We start from the raw sequence: 20,057 nt of genomic DNA, 5'->3' as shown, positions 1-20,057 counted from the left end.
AACAAGATAAAGATAAAGATATAAAGATATAAAGATAAAAAAGGAAACATGGGAGAAGTTATGTTCTTGAACGATGAGAAATACAATAAATACGAGGTTACATATGATACAATATAACTGGATACACAGTTTATACATTACACCTCAAAAGTTAAATAAATGGGACCCAACAGTATCTGATAGATGTTTTCGATGTAAAAAAAGAAATGGGAACAACAATTCATGCAATCTGGACATGTGAGAAAGGAGAAAAATTTTGGGAAGATCTAAATCAAATATTAAATAAAATTACAGAAAGCAATATACCAAAGAATCCAGAGATCTTCCTCCAAAGTAACATAAAAAACAAAGAATTTGGAATTGATTTGGAGGATGTACAAAAAAGATTTGTTAAGATAGCTCTAGCCGTAGCAAAAAAATGTATTATGTCAACCTGGAAATCGGAAGATAATTTGAAAATACAACAATGGTATATAGAAATGAATAAATGTATTCCATTAGAAAAAATAACATATAGTTTAAGAAAAAATATTGAAATATTTGAACAAATATGGGAGCCTTGCATGAAACATAATAGCGAAAACCTACCGGGGACATTCACTACCTAAATTAATGAAAGGAGAAGGAAATGAAAAGAATTGACTCAGTGGAATTTCTTGTTTATTTTTATTGAATGACAACATTGTTTGACTGGTTTAATGTATCCTAGATTTTGTACTTTAAATGGACGGGAGGGGGGAGGTAGGGAGGGTGGGATGGGAGGGGGGTGGGGGGAGAAAAAGGCACTGTATATATTTGAAAAGGAAAAAGTATGTATCATGGTTAATGTGATTTATGATGTGAAAAATAAAAAATTTAAAAAAAAAGAACAGGAGTGGAGGTTGAGTGCTGCTGTGAACAGGGGGTTGGTGAATGCTGCCATGATCAATGCGTGTATACATTGTACACTGTAATGAAACCCAGATTTAGTGCGACCCTGTTTTTTTCATGATGCAATTTTTGTTTGGACCTGAACCATCTTGTTATAATGGGGTCCCACTGTATTTTATTATTAACTCACAACCTCGTGGGATACATCTATTTTGTGCTTCTAACCTGAGGTGGGACCTTTCATTTCTGACACCTTATAGTGGTCAGGAGGATCACCAACTCCAAATCACCACATCCCCTTTCCTTAAGATGTTCAATCTAGCACCATTACACTGTAATACAGTATTCATTTCAATTTAAAGTTAAACACAAACATCAGCAGCACAAACATTTTTAGAGTGCAGTTCTTTTTCTTTTAAGAGATTCAACCTGCTGGGTGCTTTGATAACACACGTGTATCTTCCCAACAACATGTGCATGTGTCAGTTTTGCTGGTTCACTACTGTCTAGCACTGGTGGTGTTTCCTCTGTCACTGTGCAGTCCGGATCTTTTGCATTTTTCTGTTCTTGTAGCATCACTCCATTTTCAGCAGACTCTTTTGATTGCTCCTCAGTATTTGACCATCCTTTGTACTGACAGTGTAGGATCTTGGATTTACTTCCTCTAGAACAGTGGCCTTCTTGTCCCAGGTGTTGGAATCTTTGAGTCTCACTGCACCATGTTGTGCCCTAAGCTTCTTGCTGACTTGCCATAATTTGCTTTTTTTCTCCATTGCAGATGGTTTTGTTTCTGTTCGACACCTTTGACATCTCTGTCTTTGTTTGGGTCTGCAGAGTCGGGAAGTGTGGTGCGCAGTTTACGTCCCATCAGGAGCTCAGCAGGTGATGTGCCAACATGTTCAAGTGGTGAACTCAGTAACTCAGCAGAGCTACATAAGGATCTGAGCCACTGTCTTGTGTTTTCTTCAGCAGCTGTTTAACTATGTGAACTCCTTTCTCTGCTTTACCATTTGACTGTGGATGTAGTGTGGTGATATGTAATTACACCACTAGGTCACCAAGGGTCATCACAGTGACCTTGTATATAAAGCAGTCCAGAGCTACAGTCTAGCCTTCCAGGTTTGTCTTGCAGAGACAAGACCTCTTAGTGTACATATTAGTTTATTAAAGCGGTCTTATACTTGCACTGCTGTTGTGGTTATTGTCAGTACAATTTAATAAACTAATATGATAGCTACTAGGATGGAAGCTGCTTCTGCTCCAACGCACATTCCCGACCACCTGAGGAATAGAATCTGGGGACAACTAGCACGCATGTGCTTCTGAGGACAGAGACGGCGAGGAACCGCTGTACTGGAATCATGGTGGAAAGCAGGGAAGACCACAGAAGTACGATAGGGCAGGAAAAAAATGGCTAAGAGTTCTGCCAGCCTGTGGGTTTGCCAGTACAGGTGCCGCCGATCCTAAACCTCGGTCTGATCAGAAAGGGGCCACTACAAGTGCGGGTGGAAGGATCTCCACAAGTCGTGCTCCTGATCGCCATGTATGTGCAGAATTCCCAACCACTCCAGAGCCAGGGAAAGCAGATACCGCTACCGTCACTCCCCCAGCAGCAGTTTCCCCAGTACCATGGAGACCTGACGCTAGAGCTGGGATCCCCCCTAAGCCCGCTGCAAATGTCCCAAAGCCAGAGACTCAGCCAACTGTCCCAAGTACCCAGGTTACTTCTCCAGCAGACACAAGCCCCATAGAGGTCCCAGAAATCCCAGAGCTGGCACACATTTCGGCTGCTGGCAGAGATGCTTTCTGAATTACGTGCTGGGTGCTGAGGCATCAGATAAAGAGCTATTAATGCTGCTGTTAGCCCAGCTGGGAGACCACCCTTACTCCCTATACAGGATGCCAGGTCCTACCAAGAGGCAATCAGCATTTTACAGAGGCATTACAGTGAGGGGGATAGCGAACTCCACTCTCGGTACAGACTCATGGCCAGGTCACAACAAGTAGGGGAGTCTGCCAGAGACTTTATACTCTCTCTGAAAGACCTGGCGAGAGGCTGCAACTTTAAAGCAGTATCAGCTCAGGAGTATGCAGAGGACTTATTAGGGACAGAATTGTTGCGGGCATAAAGTCCACTGAGACGAGACATTGATTGCTGGAGAAAGGAATGGTGGGGCTAGATGAGGCAGAGACAATTGCAGAAGCTTTAGAAAGCACCAGGAAAGAATTGGAGGCGTACTCACAGGACCCCGGGGCTGGGACAAACGTCACACTACTGGATTCTCTAGCCCCATGAAAAGAAAAGTATGCTGCCTCACAGGAATTCACAGGAGAAGCAGCACACCTTGAGGGTCCCAAATGCTTTTTCTGTGGACAAAGAAAACACCCCAGAGCCCTCTGCCCTGCCAGAGAAAATGGCTGTTCCAACTGTGGAAAACGTGGGCATTATGCAAAAGTCTGCAGAAGCCCCAAGGCCACAGCCAAGGCCCATTCTCATGCTAATGAGAGGCAGGAAAGCTCTTCTTTCTCCACAGACAAACAAGAAGAAGAAGAAGAATGCCGTGTGTAGCCGGCCATCTTGGACAAAGGCGACAAAGCAGAGGACACAGTCTTCAGGAAATGAATATGACGCTGAGTACTATCGGATGGAAGATCACGAAGGACACACCAGACTTGCTTCCCTACACATGAATCAGGCGAGTCCACACAATTTATCTGACACCACTGTGCATCAAAATTAATGATGTGAGGGTAAATTGCTTAATAGATAGTGGAAGCACTGAAAGTTTTATTGACCAGGAGTTAGTCAACTGCCTTGGCCTCCCCAAATGCCTGAGTGAGCACCAGATCCTGTTAGCAGCCAGCAGCCTTGCAGCTGAAGTAAAACAATTTTGCAGGGTTACTCTAGAAATCCAGGGCACAAAATACAAAAGGTTCAAATTACAGGAACTCCCTCACCTCTGTGTCCCAGTACTATTGGGGTTAGATTTTCAGTGCCAGTTAGAAAGCATTAAAATAGTGCACAACGAGCCTCACCCCCCACTACGCCTTACCAAGAAACAACACTGCAGCCTGTCTGTCCTGAACATAGAACCCCCTCCGTTGTTCACACACCTGACCCCAGAATGCACACCAATAGCCACAAAGAGCAGGAGGTACAGCCCGAGGGACAGAGCCTTCATTAGGACAGAAGTCCCCAGGCTACTACAGGAGGGCATTATAGAGCAGAGCACCAGCCCCTGGAGAGCCCAGGAGAAAAACTGAGCATGGTAGTGGATTACAGCCAGACAATCAACAAATTTACACAACTAGATGCCTACACCCTGCCATACATAGCAGACATGGTCAACAACATTGCACAGTATAAGGTGTTCTCCATGATAGACCTGAAGGCAGCATACCAACAACTGCCCATTAGAAACAGCGATCACACTACATGGCATTTGAGGCAGATGGCAGGCTGAATCAATTTCTGCGATTTCCCTTTGGTGTCACCTTTGGAGTGTCTGTTTCAGAGAAAAATGGACCGAATAGTAGATGAGTTCCAACTGAAAGCGGTGTTCCCCTACTTAGACAATGTGACAATCTGTGGCCACACTCAGGAGGATCATGACACAAATTTAAAATGCTTCTTCCAGGCAGGCAAGGAAAGGAACCTAACGTACAACAGGGACAAATGCGTCTTTAGCGCCAGGAAGTTGCTAATCTTGAGCTACATAGTGCAGAACGGGGAAATCAGTTCAGACCCATTCCATATGCGCCCTCTCCTAGACTCCCAGAGCCACACACGCTGAAAGCACTAAAAAGGTGTTTGGGACTGTTTGCTTACTACACCCAATAGGTCCCCAACTATGCCGACAGGGCCCACCCACTTATAAAAGCCTCAGTTTTCCCACTGTTCCCAGCAGCCACAAGAGCATTCAGGGACATTAGGGACCATATCGTTAAATCTACCAAGCGGTCCATAGATGAGTCAATCCCATTTCAAATAGAAACGGATGCATCCGATGTGGCTCTGGCAGTCACCCTAAACCAAGACGGACGACTGGTAGCCTTCTTCTCGCGAACCCTACAGGGGTCAGAAGTAAGACACTCAGCAGTAGAGAAGGAGGCCCTAGCCATTGTGGAAGCAGTAAGGCACTGGCGACATTATCTGGCGTGCAAATACTCTCATCACGGACCAACGGTCTGTGGCTTTTAAGAACAGGGGGAGAATTAAGAATGACAAAATCCTGCGCTGGTGGATTGAATTGTCTACATTTAACTACAAGATTCTATACCGCCCTGGGAGACTCCATGAGCCCTCAGATGCGCTGTCCAGAGGCACTTGTGCCATCCTTAACCACACGTCCCAGTTGCAGAACTTGCACAAATGAGCTTGGCCACCCAGGGGTCGCTAGACTGTTTCACTTCATTAAAACCCCAAACCTCCCATTTTCAGTAGAGGAAGTGAGGTCAGTGAACAAGAGCTGCCCCATCTGTGCGGAATGCAAACCGCAATTTTACCGGCCAGACAAAGCCACCCTGATAAAAGCTACCAAACCTTTTGAGCGCCTCAGCCTTGATTTTAAAGGCCAGCCCCATCCAATAATAGAAATGTCTATTTCCTAAATGTAATAGATGAATATTCCCGTTACCCCTTCACAATCCCATGTTCTGATGTATCAGCACCCACTGTTATAAAATGCCTCCAACCCATCTTCAACATATTTGGATACCCGAATTACATACACACAGACAGGGGAACTGCATTCATGAGCACAGAAGTACAGCAGTACCTGCATGAGAGAGGGATTGCTACCAACCTGCCTATTACTAGATGGCAAGAAGTGTTGCCGGAAGCCCTTACACTCTATACGTTTTTTGTTGAGTACTGCCACTAACATGACCCCACTTGAACGTATCTTTTCTTTCACAAGGAAAGCCACGACGGGCACAGTACTGCCTAAATGGATGATGACACCGGGACCTGTTCTCCTCCGGAAGCACTGCAGACCCCATAAAGCAGACTCACTGATGGATAAGTGGAGTTGAGGCACGCGAACCCTCAGTACGCCCTCGTCACATTCCCAGATGGAAGAGAAGACTCAGTGGCCACCAGGGATCTCGCGCCAGCCGGATGTGTGAACAACGTGGATGTGTGATCTACGGATCAACAAGGACCGCAGCAGCAGTCACTAGAACAGTCGTCCATCAAGTCACCCCAGAGGACTCTACCACCCATCCCGGAAATCAGGACCCTGGGTACACCCACCCCACAAAATATCACCACCCTAGACTTGATGGCAGGACCTAATCCCATACAAGAGGATCCCCAGCCCACATGGCCACATGACCAACCAGTACTTCCCACTCCCACACCTCCACCAAGAAAGGCCGAAAGGCAGACCGCACTCCCCACCCCTATACCACTACCGAGGAGGTCCAGAAGGCAACGGAACCCACAAAAAACTTACAAACAAGGGAAGGAGGACGGGATGGGGGGGGGGGGGGGTGGAGATAATTTTTTTAAGGGGGGGGTGAATTTGGTGATATGTAATTACACCACTAGGTCACCAGGGGTCATCCCGGTGGCCTATAAAGCAGTCCAGAGTTATGGTCTAGCCTTCCAGGTTTGTCTTGCAGAGACAAGACCTCTTAGTGTCCATATTAGTTTATTAAAGCTGTCTTATACTCGTACTGCAGTTGTGATTATTGTCAGTACACAGAGGACTCATGTGCACATGGACATCATCGGCCCACTACCCTTCTCGTCGAGAGGAGCAGGATACCTACTTACAATGGTGGTCAGTTTTACAAGGAGTCTGGAAGCTGCCCCAATCACGAACACATTGGCAGAGACATGCGCCAGGATGCTGATCACAATGCGGGGTGGGGGGGGGGGGGGGGCGAGATGCAGCAATGCGGGGGGGGGGGGGCGAGATGCAGGCTTCCCACACACATCACTTTGGACAGAGGGGCACATTTCACCTCGTCTCTGTGGTCAGTGCAGCTACTGGGAATCCAGTTCCACACAATGACTACGTACCCTCAATTAAACAGCCAGGTGGAATGCTTCCATAGCACCCAAAGTCAGCCTTGATGGCACGCCTCCAAAAGCCCAACTGAGTAGACAAACTCTCCTGGGGGCTACTGGGTAGCTTCATCCACCGAACTTGTTTACAGTGCACGGCTCACATTACTTGGCGAATAAACTAAAGAGAATAATAAGGAAATTCTTGTGGAAAGGGGGGAAAACCAAGGGTAGCATTAGATAAATTAACAGAGAGGTATAACCAAGATGGTTTGCAGTGACCAAACTTTAAAAATTATTATAGAGCCGCACAATTAAGGTATTTATCAGATTTTTACCAGACAAGGGAAAAACCAGACTGGACTAAGATAGAACTAGATAAAATGGGGAGAAGGTACTTTATAAGTGGGATGAAAAGCTGGTCCAATATAAAAGCTCACCAGTATTGCATCATTTACTTAATACATGGAAGAAGATCCACTTAGAAAGGAAAAAAAAACGAATTACCAAATACCAAAATTGTTATTGACACAAAACCCACTAATCCCTTTTACAATAGATAACTTTTTCTTTAGAGAATGGGAGAGAAAAGGAATCAAAAGAATAGAAAATTGTTTTTTGGGAAATAATTTATTAACATTTGAACAGTTGAAGTACAAATATGGAATAACTCATGGTACAATGTTTGCATATCATCAACTGAAAGCTTATTTAAAGGATAAATTGGGAAACAGACCGAGATTACCAGAAGGAAGCCGCTTTGAATATGTGATTACAGACATAATGATAATTAAAAGATTTATAACAAACATGTACATTAAGCTGCAAGATAAGGAAAATGATGAAATAAGCTATAAACCTAAAAAAAAAGCGGGAAAAGGATTTAAACAAAGATAAAAAATGAAGCATGGGAAAAGTTATGTTCTGGAACTATGAAGAATACAATAAACACAAGGTTACGCATGATACAGTATAATTGGTTACACAGGTTATATATCACGCCTCAAAAGTTAAAAGAATGGGATCCAACATTATCAGATAGATGTTTTCGCTGTAACAACAGTACATGCAATTTGGGCATGTACGAAAGTGAAAATGTTTTGGGAAGATCTAAATCAGATATTAAATAAAATCACAAAAAATAACATACCAAAAAATCCAGAGATCTTTCTTTTAAGTAACATAAGAAGTAAAGAATTAGGCATCAAATTGGATAAAGCGCAAAAAAAATTCATTATGATAGCCTTGGCAGTCGCAAAAAACTGTATAATGTCAACTTGGAAAATGGAAGAGAGCCTGAGAATAGAGCAATAGTACATGGAAATGAATAAATGTATTCCATTCGATAAAATAACATAATTTTTTTAAAAAGTCACATTATTTGATCAAATTTGGGAACCATACATGAAACGTAACAGAGAGGGCTTGCCTCGGACCTCCGCCCCCTAAAATAATAAGAAGACAAAATGACTTGATTCAGTATGTAAAATTAGTTGACACATTTTTCTTGTTTATTTTTCATTGCGTGAAGACATTGTTTCATGGTTTTATTATATTGTACATGTTGAATATTTATTAGTTTTGGAAGGGGTGGGGAGGAAAAAAGGGAGAAAATGCCACTGTGTATATTTAATGAGAAAAGTTTGTATATATTTTGGTTGATATGGTTCACAGTGCGAAAAATAAAAAATTATATAAAAAAAAACAAGGTGACAATCCATGGAGAAGATTATAATAAAAGGCACCAACAAGAGAGAGTACAATACCGGATCTTATTTTAGGGAACAAGACAGGACAGGTGACAGAAGTATGTGTAGGGGAACATTTTGGGTCCAGTGATCATAATGCCATTAGTTTCAAATTTATTATGGAGAAAGAAAGGACTGGGCCTCAGGTTGAGATTCTAAATTAGAGGAAGGCCAATTTTGAGGAAATGAGATAGGATTGAGAATGCGTGGATTGGGATGCTGATTTTGGGCAAGGATGTGTGAGGTAAGTGGAGGACATTCCAAGGTGAAATTCTGAGAGTACAGAGACTGTACGTTCCTGTTAGGATCAAAGGCAAGGTTAAAAGACTTTTGAGGGATATTGGGGATCTAATTTGGAAGGTGTATAACAGATATAGGCAGCATGAAGCAAATGAGGTACTTGAGGACTATAAAGCAAATACAAGGAAAAACCTCAAGAAAGAAATCAGGAAGGCTAAAAGAAGACATGAAGTTGCTTTGGGAGACGATGTGAAGGAGAACCCTAAGGGGTTCTACAGGTTTATTAAGAGCAAAAGGATAATAAGGAACAAAATTGGCCCCCTTGACTATCAGAGTGGTTGCCTTTGAACGGAGTCAAAAGAGATGGGGGAGATCTTAAATTTTTTTTTTCATCAGTATTCACTCAGGAAAAGGGCACAGAGGCCTGGGAAGTAAGGAAAACAAGCAATGAGGTCATGGAACCTATAAAGATTAAAGAGGAGGAGGTGCTTGCTGCCTTAAAGCAAACAAGGATGGATAAATCCTCAGGACCTGACAAGATATTCCCTCAGACCTTGAGGAAGGCTAGTGTAGAAATTGCAGAGGCCCTGGCAGAAATATTTAAAATATCCTTAGCCACAGATGTGGTGCCAGAGGATTGGAGGATATCTCACGTTGTTCTGTTGTTTAAAAAAGACTCCAAAAATAGACCTGGAAATTATAGACCAGTGAGCCTGAGATCAGTAGTAGGTAAATTATTGGAATGTGTTCTAAGTGATCGAATATATAATTATTTGGATAGCCAGGGACTGATTAGGGATAGTCAACATGGCTTTGTGCGTGGTAGGTCATGTTTAACCTATCTTGTAGAGTTTTGTGAGGAGATTATCAGGAAAGATGATGAAGAAAAGGCTGTGGATGTTGGCTATATATTGTCTTTAGTAAGGCCTTTGACAAGGTCGCACATGAGAGGCAAGTCAAGAAGATCCTGGTACTAGTCTATTCATGGTGAAATAGTGAACTGGATTCAACAATGGCTGGACGGAAGAAGCCAAAGAGTAGTGGTGGATGATTGTTTCTCAGACTGGAGGCATGTGACTAGTGGTGTGCTCAGGGATCACTGGTGGGACATTGTTGTTTGTCATCTATATCAATGATCTGGGTGATAATGTGGCAAATAATTGGAGGTGTTGTGGGCAGCGAGGATGGTTTTCAAAGCTTGCAAAGGGATCTGGACCAGCTTGGAAAATGGGCTGAAAAATGACAGATGGAATTTAATGCAGACAATTGAATAGAACAATGATTGTAAAGAGAGCTTTTGGCATATTGGCCTTCATAAATCAAAGTAATGAGTACAAGATTTGGGATATTATGTTAAAGTTGTAAAAGACATTGGTGAGGCCAAATTTGGAGTATTGCATGCAGTTTTGGTCACCTAACTACAGGAAAGATATCAATAAGATAGAAAGAGTGCAAAGAAGATATGCTAGGATGCTGCTTGGACTTCAAAAACTGAAGTTACAGGGTAAGGTTAAAAAGGTTAGGACTTTATTCCCTGGTGAATAAAAGAATGAGGGTGATTTGATAGAGGTATTTAAAATGATGAGGGGGACAGACAGAGTAAATATAGATAGGCTTTTTCCACTGAGGGCAGGTGAAATACAAACCATAGGACGTTGGTTAAGAGTGAAATGGGAAAAGTTTAGGGGGAACGTGAGTGGGGACCTTTTCCAGAGAGTGGTGGGAGTGTGGAACAAGGAGCTGCCAGCTGAAGTGGTGAACGCAGGCTCAATTTTAACATTTAAGAGGAATTTGGACAGGTACATGGATGAGGGGGGTATGGAGGACTATCGACTTGTGCAGGTCAGTGGGATTAGACAAAAAAATGGTTCAGCACCAACTAGAAGGGCTGAATGGGGCCACTTCTGTGCTGTAACGTTCTATGGTTACCATGATGTATGTCTAACTTAAAAAATGTTAAATTAGTAAATTTCATGGAAATAAAAGAATAAATACATTAGAATGAAAGATGATAAATATTTGCAGAAATCCTACTTGACCAATATTGATCTCAACCCTTTCTCTTGCCATTCCCTCAAAACCTCTAATTTTTCAAATGTTTAGTTACAGGATCAACATATGCAAACGATCGGTCGGCAAGGACAAGTTGGGCTGAAGGGCTGTTTCTGTGCTCCAGGACTCCATAATTCTTTCTCCACCTTAAATACATCTAATAATCCAGCCTCCACAACCCTCAGGGGAAGAGAATTCCAGAGAAATTTCTGCACACCTCAGCTTCACAATCAGAATTTATTGTCATGAACAAGTCACAAAATTTGCTGTTTTATGGCAGTGTCTTTGGTTCATTGATTATTCAGGAATCTGATGATAGGAGGGATGAAGCTGTCCTTGTGCTGCTTAGAGCTCGTCTTTAGGCTCCTGTATCTTTTTCCCGATGGTAGCAGAGTGAAGAGGGCATGGCCTGGGTGGTGGGGGGGTCTTTGAGGATAGAGGCTGCTGTTTTTAAGATACCACTCATGTAGATATCCTCGATGGAGTGAAGTCTGGTGCCTGTGATGTCGCAGACCGAGTTAAAAACCCTCTGGAGTTTTATTCTTGTCCTGAGAGTTGGCGCCTCCATACCAGGCAGTGACGCAATCAGCCAGAATGTTCTCTATGGTACACTTGTAAAAGTTATCAAGAGTCTTCGGTGACATACTGAATCTCCTCAAACACCTCACAAAGTATAGCTGCTGACGGGCCTTCTTAGTAATTGCATCAACATGGAGGCTGAAAGACAGATCCTCGGAGATGTTGACACCCAGGAATTTGAAGTTCTTGTCCCTCTCAATTACTGAGCCCTCAATGAGGACTGGGTTGTGTTCCCCTGACTTTCTCCTGAAGTCCACAATCATTTCCTTGGTTTTGCTAACATTGAGCACAAGGTTGTTGAAATTACATCAACCAACAAGCTGATCTATCTCCCTTTTGTACACTTCATCATTGCCATTTGTGATTCTGCTGTTAACTGTGGTGTCATCTGCAAATTTGTAGATAGCATTGGAATTATGCTTGCATAATGAGTAGATTGGTGGGCTGAGCATGCATCCTGTGTTGATAATCAGTGAGGACAAGACGTTGTTTCCAATTTGTACTAACTGTGGTCTTGCGATAAGAAAATCAAGGTTTGAGGGGGCGTGGCATGATGGTGTAGGGAGAAGATGTGGAAAAATATCTCACCCTGGCAGAACTACTCAAAACCCGTTTTACAACTTTTAAAAAAATTTCTGAAACTTAAAAATACTGGTAAACTCTTTTACTTTGCAACTGTAGGCTCTTTCAGGTGGCCAGAATACCCCGAAGTAAAGCTGCATATTCTACCTCTATGCAGCTGTCGGGGTACCCACCTGAAAGAGCTTAACGCACCACCGAGGCGCACTCACCAACTCTTCTCTGTGGATCGGCAAAGTTCCCCAATGCACCTGAATGCAGCCACCTGAAAGCGGCTGCTAAGGGCGGGCTGATGACACTATCAGCCGGTGACCCAACTCCCTGCTGCCTGACAACCCCCCTCCCCGCTGCCCCTGCCCCAACGTTCCTCCATCGGCCGCCCCTGCCCCGACGTCCCCTGCCGGCTGCCCCTGTCCCGATGTCCCCTGCCGGCCGCCCCTGCCCCAACATACTGCTGACCTCCCCTTCCCAGAGGCAGAGTCTGTCAGGCAGCGGGATGGAGGGCTTCAGGCAGCAGGGAGGGGGGCTGACAGGCAGTGGGGATGGGGGTGTCTGTCAGGCAGCGTGGTGGAGGGCGTCTATTGGGCAGCTGGGAGGCTGGCTTCAGGCACGGGGTGGGGATGGCAGACAGGGGACATTGGGGCAGGGGGAGTCGGCGGGGGGTGGCTGGTGCAGGGTGTCACAGACCAGTTGGCTGCTCCTGCACTGGGCCCGCACTCTGCTGCTCAAAATGCAGCATAGTAATGGTGGTCTTCACTACCCATAAACCCCCACACAGTTCCAGCTGCATAGGGGTTTATGGGTAGGGAAGACCGCCATTGTTATGCTGCTTATTTATGATGGGTGATAGCGTCGCCTCTGAAAAACAGGTCCTTTCAGGTGGGCTGTAGCAGCCTTTTAGGGCTGCCACCTGAGAGGCGGAGGATGCACCCGAGGATGCACCTGAAAGCGGCTTATGAGGAAGATTAAAGTACAAATGGTGAAAAAAACGACAATTAAACAGTCTGGAACTATGGAAGAAACTCAGTCTACTGGACAAAGAGAGCCTCCAGCCTCGATTTCAGCTCCATCCCAGCCCCAGCGATCATCTGTGGGAAAGATGCATGCAACGCTGGCGCCGGCCTTGTGTGCCGCAATGCAAGATGGAGCCGGGGATCAACAGCAATCCTCCCCAGAACAAGAGGACTCACCGTGCATGTGCAAAACATTTGAAATTGCCCGATCTCCACCAGCCTAGTGATTCTGGGCTGAGGGCGGGGGGGGGGGGGGGGGGGGGAGGGGGGGGGGGGGAGTTGTTACCCACAGTCGGACGGCCCCGATCTCCGTAACAATGGAGGAGGAGAAAGAAGAGGAGATCACTGGATTAGCTGAAGAGGAGGAACAACTTCTGGAGGAGGCAGAAAGTTTGGCTGAGGGTAGGCCTGAAATGAGAAAGACTTTTAAGTTTAATTCAGATCCAAAACAAATCCTGCTTTGTTTGATATATCAAAACAAACAGAGAATCTGGCCGTACCAAAGAGCCAGGGATTTGCAGTGTATCAAGGAGCAATTTAACAAGATGAAGGACGCAATGTCAGATATAAGGAGTGAAATATCTACTATTAAAATGGATGTTAACAAGTGTTTGAGAGCTGTGGATAAGGTTCAAGATAATTTTAAAAAGATTGAAGAGGCATTTCTTAATTGTAAAGATGAAGTGGAACAATATAAAGAAAGAATGGATCAGATGGAAGACTCGTTTATGGGTTGGGAGATCCAGAACGCAGATTTGTTGAAGAAGATCAGTGTTTTGGAAAATCCAGAGTCAGAGAAATAATGTTAAGATTGTGGGTCTTCAAGAAGATTTTGAAGGTTCAGATTCCTGAGGTCTTGAGGGGCAAGCTCCTTTCCTGATGGCTTGGAATTGGACAGAGCTCATCGGGATTAGAAGGAAAACGCTTCCGGGTCAAGTGCCACGATCTGTCCTGATCGCTACCTACATTATCAGGATCGACAGACGATTTTGAGACTTGCAGTACAGAATGCCAGACGTAATCAGGGCCCTTTGATTGTTAAGAATAACAGAGTGTATTTTTCTATGCTGATTTAAGTCAAGCTATTATTAAATATCATAAAGAATTTAATTCAACCAAAGCTGTGTTGTGTAAGAAAGGTTATAAGTTTGCTTTCCGTTATCCTGCTGTGTTGAAGGTTTTCTACGGGGATTATCAGACTCGGTTTTTTGATAATGATGTTGCTCTTACCTTTGCTAATTCCTTACCAGTTCATAAGCAGGGTCAAGATCAGTTTCGTCAACGGTCTGTGGTGATTCTACTCACTGGTGTGGGTGCGGACTGCACCAGGTGACAACATCAGAGTGGGTAACACTAAAGCGACTGTCCATAAAATTTTTGAGCAATGTTTCAGCAGAAATTTATTATTTTTTTAATAAAAATATCCCTGTAGTTAGTTATAACAACAAAAATATTTTTTTTTGTCAGCCCAGCTTACATGCATTAAAATATCTACAAGGCTAATTTACTTTTTGAACTTTCTAATGGGCTTCGGTCAGAGCTGTCATTATTACTCAATTACAATGTCGCTTTGAATCGCGTGGTTTCGTCTGCACGCGCCACAAGCATGTGCTGTTGTTTTCATTGCTGCTGCGCGTATGTTATTGTAATTTAAAGGTGCAGTTTTAATTTTTACAGTTGTTTATTTCACTACTATTGCCATTACATTCAGTGATAGCCGGGAATTACAATTTACGAGTAACATTAATGCAAAAACATCACTAAGGATTCTGTATAGTCTGGTGCAGGAGGAGGGGTGGTGGAGTTGATAGCATGAGTAACCACACTAGGTGACACCAACCCAAGTGACACCACGGATTCCACTCACTAGTAAAATAATGCTGTCCTTGCATTGTTCTTAATTGTTTTTTCCTCTCTCACATGATGCCTTTGATTTTTTTTTGTACTCACACATGTTGCACTCAAAGCTAGGCTTACCTGAATGGATAGCACACAAAACAAAGTGTTTCTCTATACCTTGATGGATGTGACAACAAACAATTCAATTAAAAGCAGAGATTAAAGTGCCAAGCAGTCTGACACACAAGTGCAGGAGCAATAGAGTTTTCCTTTGACACTGGAGAGACTGAGTCGAGGACAACTCTGCAGCCTCTTGTTGGTGTGTGAAACAGAGGGCCACTTTATTGGTCAAGCAGGAAGAGGTCAAAGGTTCCCCCCCCCCACCCCCCCCCCCCCCCCCCCCCCCCCGTGTCATTGAATTTCATAGCTGCCTACATCAACTGAAGTCTCCTTACAATTGGTTATCTGGAGTCACATCAGCTAGTACCTGGATCAGCCCCAAGGTCCCGACCAATTGTGGTCTGGCCACTCTCCCTCTCTCTTCTATGTCCTCTTGCTGAGGTAACGACCTGAGGCGTTCCAGACTGGGGGTCACATACAGTGCTGGAGAACTAATGTATTGGGAGGTGTGTAGATGGGTAAGGGCCTCTCTTTCTCATGCACCTCAAAGGGAGCCATTTGACCAAGGTAGTAATCTCTGGATTGCTGCCCCTGCCACGAGCTAGTGAGGGTAGAAATAGGAGGATGTGGAGGATGAATGCGTGGCTAAAGAGATGGTGCAGGGGGCAAGGGATAAGATTTCTGGATCATTGGGATCTCTTCTGGGGAAGGTCGGACCTGTACAAGAGGGACGGACTCCACTTGAACTGGAGGGGGACCAATGTGCTGGCAAGTAGATTTGCTAGAGCTGTGGGGGTAGGTTTAAACTAGTTTGGCAGGGGGGTGGGGAACAGAGGGTGAGAGCAGTGTCCAGGGAGTATGGCCACCTAGCTAGGAATAAAAAAGATAAGAAAGGTAGGATGGAGATTAGGGTAGAAGGTAAAAAAGAGAATATATGTGAGGGTCATTCTCTGAGATGCATATATTTTAATGCAAGAAGCATAGTGAACAAGGTAGATGAGCTGAGAGCATGGATAGATACTTGGGGTCACGATATTGTGGCAATTAGTGAGACCTGGCTACAGGAGGGGCAGGACTGGCAACTTAATGTTCCGGGATACATTTGTTTTAGATGTGATAGATCAGGGGGTAAAAAAGGAGGAGGAGTTGCTCTGCTTGTTAGGGAGGATATTGCTGCCGTGAGATGGCAGGATGGTATGGAGGGATCGACCAGTGAGGCTGTTTGGGTGGAATTGAGAGGTGGAGGTGGCAAGAGGGTGCTAATAGGGGTGTATTACAGACCACCAAATGGGCCAAGGGAATTAGAGGAACAAATTTGTAGGGAGATAACGTATCAGGGTGGGGACGTCCCCGCGCTGGCTGTCCCAGCTGACAGCCAGCCATCCTGAATTGACAGCCCAAGGGACAGGAGCCGGAGTGCGCTCAGAGCCGCATCCTGTGCAGCTGTCCTATCAGGTGGCCAGCGTTGCGCTTTAAACGCTGCCACCTGATCTGCAATTTAAAGGGCCGCTTCTGCTTCTTCAGGTGCATTCTTAGCACAGAATGCACCTGAAAAAGCCTAAAGATGAAGATACATCACCAACGTTTCGGGCTTGAGCCCTTCATCAAGGTGTGGGGGAGCGTGAGAGATGCCTGAACAAAAGGGGGAAGGAGGGAGGGGGAGGTGGTGAGGGTGGGAGATGGTAGGTGGAGAGGGGGAGGTGGGGGAGAAACACCGCAGTATCTAGGCTTGGTGGAGAGAGAAAACAAGAAGGAACTGGAATAACTAGTTAATGGGAGGGGAGGGGAGGGGAGGGAAAGCAAGCTGATGTGGAATGCAGTGAACTCAATATTCATGTCCTGGGGTTAGAGGGTGCCCAGATGAAAAATGAGATGTTCCTCCAATCTGCGGGTGGTCAGGGTGGGGTAGTGTGAAAGGCCATGGACAGACATGTGAGCTTGAGAGTATGACTCAGAATTGAAATGTTTGGCTATGCGGAGATGGCTTTTGCTGCAGACAGAGAGGAATTGCTGGGCGAAGCGATCTAATCTCCAACTGGTCTCTCCGATGTAGAGAAGACCACAGAGGGTGCACCAGATGCAGTAAATGTGTTGTTTGGAGGTACAGATGAAGTGTTGCTTCACTTGAAAGCCCTGTTTGGGACCTCAAACCATGGTGAGGGAAGATGTGTGGGTGCAGGTTTTACACCTCCTATGACCACAGTCCAAGGTGCTGGGCGGGGGAGGGGGGGTTGGGTAATGGATTGGTAGGGAAGAGTTGGGGGATTTTCCCTGTGTAGCCTTGGAGCCTTTGCTCCGCTGGGACCAAGGAAAGCTGCCTCAGGACCTTCATGATGCCATCATCACCCTGTACAAAAACAAAGGCGAGAAATCAGACTGCTCAAACTACAGGGGAATCACGTTGCTCTCCATTGCAGGCAAAATCTTCGCTAGGATTCTACTAAATAGAATAATACCTAGTGTCGCTGAGAATATTCTCCCAGAATCACAGTGCGGCTTTCGCGCTAACAGAGGAACCACTGACATGGTCTTTGCCCTCAGACAGCTCCAAGAAAAGTTCAGAGAACAAAACAAAGGACTCTACATCACCTTTGTTGACCTCACCAAAGCCTTCGACACCGTGAGCAGGAAAGGGCTTTGGCAAATACTAGAGCGCATCGGATGCCCCCCTAAGTTCCTCAACATGGTTATCCAACTGCACGTAAACCAACAAGGTCGGGTCAGATATAGCAATGAGCTCTCTGAACCCTTCTCCATTAACAATGGCGTGAAGCAAGGCTGCGTTCTCACACCAACCCTCTTTTCAATCTTCTCCAGCATGATGCTGAAACAAGCCATGAAAGACCTCAACAATGAAGACGCTGTTTACATCCGGTACCGCACGGATGGCAGTCTCTTCAATCTGAGGCGCCTGCAAGCTCACACCAAGACACAAGAGCAACTTGTCCATGAACTACTCTTTGCAGACGATGCCGCTTTAGTTGCGCATTCAGAGCCAGCTCTCCAGCGCATGACGTCCTGTTTTGCGAAAACTGCCAAAATGTTTGGCCTGGAAGTCAGCCTGAAGAAAACTGAGGTCCTCCATCAGCCAGCTCCCCACCATGACTACAAGCCCCCCCACATCTCCATTGGGCAAACAGAACTCAAAACGGTCAACCAGTTTACCTACCTCGGCTGCACCATTTCATCTGATGCAAGGATCGACAAAGAGATAGTCAACAGACTCGCCAAGGCAAATAGCGCCTTTGGAAGACTACACAAAAGAGTTTGGAAAAACAACCACCTGAAGAAACACACAAAGATCAGCGTGTAGAGAGCTGTTGTCATACCCACGCTCCTGTTTGGCTCCGAATCATGGGTCCTCTACCGGCATCACCTACGGCTCCTAGAACGCTTCCATCAGCGTTGTCTCCGCTCCATCCTCAACATTCATTGGAAAGACTTCATCACCAACATCGAAGTACTCAAGCTGGCAGAGTCCGCAAGCATCGAATCTATGCTGCTGAAGACCCAACTGCGCTGGGTGGGTCACGTCTCCAGAATGGAGGACCATCGCCTTCCCAAAATCGTGTTATATGGCGAGTTCTTCACTGGCCACCGAGACAGAGGTGCACTAAAGAAGAGGTACAAGGACTGCTTAAATAAATCTCTTGATGCCTGCCACATTAACCACCACCAGTGGGCTGATATCGCCTCCAACTGTGCATCTTGGTGCCTCACAGTTCGGCGGGCAGCAACCTCCTTTGAAGAAGACCACAGAGCCCACCTCACTGACAAAAGACAAAGGAGGAAAAACCCAACACCCAACCCCAACCCACTAATTTTCCCTTGTAACCGCGCCTGCCTGTCCCGCATCGGACTTGTCAGTCACCAACGAGCCTGCAGCAGACATGGACATACCCCTCCATAAATCTTCGTCCGCGAAGCCAAGCCAAAGAAGGAGCCTTGGAGAATGTTTTGCTGCACAAAACCCACAAACAGGCAGGCATAGCTAGGACCCATGGCTACTCTTTTAATCTGGAGGCAGTGGGATGAATTAAATGAAAAATTGTTAAGGGAAGACCCCCCCAACTCTTCCTCCAGTACATCGACGACTAAATCGGGGCAGCCTCATGCACCTGTGATGAGCTCATCAATTTCATCAATTTCGTGGCCAATTTCTACCTGGACCTCAAACTCACCTTGTCCATCTCCAATGACTCTTTCTCTTTTCTGGATCTCTCTGTCTCCATCTCAGAAGACAGAATATCCACTGACATTTATTACAAATCCTTTAACTCCCACAACTACCTGGACTACTTACCCTCACATGCTGTCCCCTGCAAGGACTCCATCCCCTTCTCTCAATTTCTCTGTCTCCACCACATCTGCTCCTAAGATGAGGTCTTCTAGTCCAGAGCTTCTGAAATGTCTGCCTTCTTTCACAAACATCTCCACATCTGCCTTCTTCCACAAACATCTTCTTCCCCTCCACCACATCTCCTACATTCTCCGCTCATCTGCTGTAGCCCCCCCACCCCTATAAACAATAAACACAGAATCCCCCTCATCCTCACCTACCACACCACCAGCCTCCGCATCCAACACATTATCCGCTGGAATTTCTGGCACTTACTACAGGACCCCACCGCCAGACACATTTTTCCTTCTCCTCCCCTCTCAGCCTTCTATAGGCACTGCTCCCTCCCCACCCAGCGTTCCCCGCAGCACCTTGAACTGTGGTTGTAGGAGGTGTAATACCTGCACCCACACATTTTCCCTCACCATGGTCTGAGGTCCCAAACAGGGCTTTCAAATGAAGCAACACTTCACTTGTACCTCCAAACAACTCAATTATTGCATCCGGTGCACCTCTGTGGCCTTCTCTATATTGGAGAGACCAGTCAGAGATTAGATCGCTTCGCCCAGCACCTCCTCTCTGTCTGTAGCAAAAGCCATCTCCCCATAGCCAAACATTTCAATTCTACGTCACACCCTCAAGCTCACATGTCTGTCCATGGCCTT

General features: G+C 45.4%; 1 protein-coding gene across 1 annotated transcript in view; it reads right to left on the bottom strand.

Annotated features, from left to right (window-relative positions):
• Window positions 1-18,641, bottom strand: part of higd1a (HIG1 hypoxia inducible domain family, member 1A) — an 82,648-nt gene extending 64,007 nt beyond the window's left edge. The window contains exon 1 of the transcript XR_011350269.1: window positions 18,383-18,641. The gene's annotated coding sequence lies outside the window, so the exon portion shown is untranslated. The remainder of the gene's footprint in view (window positions 1-18,382) is intronic.
• Window positions 18,642-20,057: the final 1,416 nt, after the last annotated feature.

The sequence above is a fragment of the Narcine bancroftii genome, chromosome 1, assembly GCF_036971445.1.
Source record: "Narcine bancroftii isolate sNarBan1 chromosome 1, sNarBan1.hap1, whole genome shotgun sequence".
NCBI lineage: Eukaryota > Metazoa > Chordata > Chondrichthyes > Torpediniformes > Narcinidae > Narcine > Narcine bancroftii.
Note: the sequence above shows the minus strand (reverse complement) of the source record. Positions and strands in the feature narration are given on the sequence as shown.